The sequence below is a fragment of the Jaculus jaculus genome, chromosome 1 (assembly GCF_020740685.1).
Source record: "Jaculus jaculus isolate mJacJac1 chromosome 1, mJacJac1.mat.Y.cur, whole genome shotgun sequence".
Classification (NCBI taxonomy): Eukaryota; Metazoa; Chordata; class Mammalia; order Rodentia; family Dipodidae; genus Jaculus; species Jaculus jaculus.
Genome location: NC_059102.1, coordinates 323653033 through 323656648, shown reverse-complemented (window position 1 = coordinate 323656648; position 3616 = coordinate 323653033).

Sequence of the window (3616 nt, the reverse complement as noted above, 5' to 3'; positions counted from 1 at the left end):
ACCTCTGCCTCCTGAGTGCTGGTGTTAAAGGTGTGCGCCACCACGCCCTGCTGGTCAGTGTGTTTTGCAAGCCATCTAGCACTGATGCAATTGGTAGAAAATGCAGAATTACAAGTTGGCTCTGTTTTATAGACTTCATTAAAAACCCAGTTAGACTTAACATCCTTTTTTGAATTAAGTTTCTGGTTTGGATATGGTTTGTCCCAAGGTTTAGGTGTAGAAAGAAGGCTTGGTCTTCAGCGTGGCCCTGTGGAGGTGGTGGTGCCGTTAAGAAGTGGAGAGACTAGGGGTAGACCACTGGGGCGCTGCCCTTGGAGAGGATTAAGGTATTCTTGTGGAATCACTTATTCAGTTCTCTAGAGAAGGCTGAAGGTTTTTTGAGGTAGGGTTTCACTGTATTCCAGGCTGACCTGGAATTCACTATGTAGTCTCAGGGTGGCCTTGAACTCATGGCAATCCTCCTACCTCTCCCTCCCAAGTGCTGGGATTAAAGGCGTGCGCCACAACATATGGCTCAAAATTTAGAATTCTTTACCTAGCCTCTTTATTTTCTGCATTTGTAAAGGATTTTTAGTAAGATACAGACTGCTTTTTTGTAGTAACCAAAAGGATACAATGCACTATTGCTATAATAATTTTAGAAGCCTTTAGCCATTGAGCAGTCTTCCCAACACTAGAATATTTATTTGAAAGGGTGTGGAGAGGGGCTGGGCAGATGGTTTAGTAGTTAGAGATACTTGCTTGCAAAGCCTGCTGACCTAAGTTTGGTTCCCTGGCACCCATGTAAAGCCAGATGAAAAATGGCACACCCATATGCACATACATCAAATAAATAAATAAGTGAATAATAAATAAAATGGCTGTAGAGAGATAAAATTTAAGGTATAAATTGTTCTTTCTCCCATAATATAATTTTTCTCTAACTTAAAAAAAATTACTATTTATTTATGAGAGAAAGAACCCATCTGTCGCTGCTACAAACTTCACCCACATGCACCACTTTGTGCATTTCGCTTTACGTGGGTACTGGAGAACTGGCAGGCCTGGCAAGCAAGCACTTTTAACAACATGGGACCATCTCTGCAGCCCCATAATGTAAATAATAGAATTATAGACTTAAAGACTACCAGCATAATAAGTGCACTGATTTTTACAAAAATAGGTTACATACATCTCCCTGTTGGTAGATGCTCCATATGTAGATTGTTTGGGCATATTGAAGTTTATATTTGGGTTTTAATAAATTCTAAGTTGGTAGAACTGAAGAAAATCTTCCTAGACCTAGGATGTGGACATGCTGGGCTTTCCATATTGACCCTGTATGTGGCTGATCCTAGTGGAAGCATGTGGTGGTTAGGCTGCCTCCAGCAATGTCCTCAGCAGTGTAAAGGAACAAGTGAGATTGGTTGTTTTCCCAAAATTTCTTTTGTTTTGTTTTGTTTTGTTTTCTTTTCTATCTCCTTCCCTCCCCTTTCCCCCTCCCCCCTCCCCATCTCCCTCCCTCCTTCCCTCCCTCTCTCTCTCTCTCTCTCTTTCTTTCTTTTTGAGGTAGGGTTTCGCTCTAGTCCAGGCTGATCTGGAATTCACTATGTAGTCTCAGGTGGCCTTGAACTCTTGACCATCCTCCTACCTCTGCTTCCCGAGTGCTGGAATTAAAGGTGTGCACCTCCACTCCTGGCTGGCCATTCACTTTTTTTTTTTTTTTTTTTTTTGAGACAGGTCTTAACTGTATAGCCTAGGCTGGCCTGGAACTTGCTATCCTCCCATCTCCACCTCTCCAGTGCTCGGATTACAAGTATGTACCATTATGCCTGGCAATCTTAATAATTTTAAGCATGTAGTGGTATTAATTATATTAACAGTACAATCATCACTGCTATCCGTCTCCAGAATTCTGTTCATCATGCAAATATGAAACACTACCTGCCATACATTAACTTACTTTTCCACTTTCTGCCTTTGTGAGTTTATCTACTTCACAGAAGTTGAGTCATAGTTTTTGTCCTTTAGTGATGGGCTTAAGCCTTACACTTAGCATGCATCGAGTCATTTATGTTGTAGCATTTGCCACTTTCTTTTCCTTTGTAAGACTGAGTAACAAGTTCATTGTACATAGACAACATTTCATTCATTCATTTGCCAGGAGACATTTGCATTGCTTCTGCCCTTTGATTATTGTGAATTCTGCAGCCATAGTTGGGCAAGGTAGCCCATACCTGCAATGCCAGGACTTCGGAAGTGAGGCAGGAGGATTGGAGTGTAAGGCCGGCCTGGGCTGTAAAGTGAGACCCTGTCTTGAAAAACAGTGTAGCTATGAACACGGGTCTGTAGCTGTGATTTCAGGATCTTGCTTCTGATCCTTTTGGATTTTGCCAAATACTGGCACTTCCATCTATGTTTTTTTTTTTTTTTTTTTTCTGCCATGGTTTCAGTTACCTGTGATCAACTATTGCCTAAAAATATGAAATGGAAAAGTGCAGGAGCAAGCAGTTCACGAGTTTTTTAAAAAAATTTTTAATAAATTTATTTATTTGAGAGAACGAGAGAGGGAAAGAGGCACACACACACACACACACACAGAATGGGTGCACAGGGTCTCCAGCCACTGCAAACGCACTCCAGACGCATGCGCCACCTTGTGCAGTTGGCATACATGAGTCTTGGGGAATCAAACCGAGGTGCTTTGGCTTTGTAGGCAAACGCCTTAACCGCTAAGCCATCTCTCCAGCCCAACAAGTTTTTAAATTATTTATTATTCTTGGTGGCGTGATGAAATCTCAAGCTGTCCTTCCCTTCCTGCCAATAGCATGAACCATCTCTTGTCCAGTGTCTCCAAGCTCCGTATGCTGCCTGCAGTCCCTTGCATAGTGGCCTGTCTTGGCTATCATAATAACCGTTTCAGTGTCAAAGTACTTGTGTTTAAGTAACCCTCACTTCTTTTTTTAAAATATATTTTTATTTATTTGAGAGAGAGAAAGAGGCAGAGAGAGGAAGAGAAAGAATGGACATGCCAGAACCTTCAGCCATTGCAAATGAACCCCAGTTGCTTGAGCCCCCTTGTGCGCTTGGCTTACGTGGGTCCTGGAGAGTCGAACCGGAATCCTCTGGCTTTGCAGGCAAATGCCTTAACCACTAAGCCATCTCTCCAGCCCCGTCCTCACTTCTTCTTTGTTTTAAATTAAAAATTATTTATTTATTTATTTGCAGAGCGAGGAGATACAGACAGAGAGAATGGATGTTCCAGGGCCTCCAGCCGCTGCCAATGAACTTCAGATGCACACACCATTTTGTGCATGTGGCTTTATGTGGGTCCTGGGGAATTGAACTCGGGTCGTTAGGCTTTGCAGGCAAGTGCCTTAACCACTAAGTCATCCCTTCCAGTCCCCGACCCTCACTTCTTAATAATGGCCTCCCAGTACGAGAATGGAGCCAGTATTTCAGATATGCCAGTGAGAAGTGGGGTAGTGCTTCAGGTGTCATCTACCTCATGAGGGGAGCAAAAAGGGCTAAGTAAGATACTGTTAGAGAGACAGCACATGCACATAGCTTTTATGATTCCATATTATTATCATTTTTCTATTTTTTGTTGTTAATCTCTTACTGTGCCTACTTATTA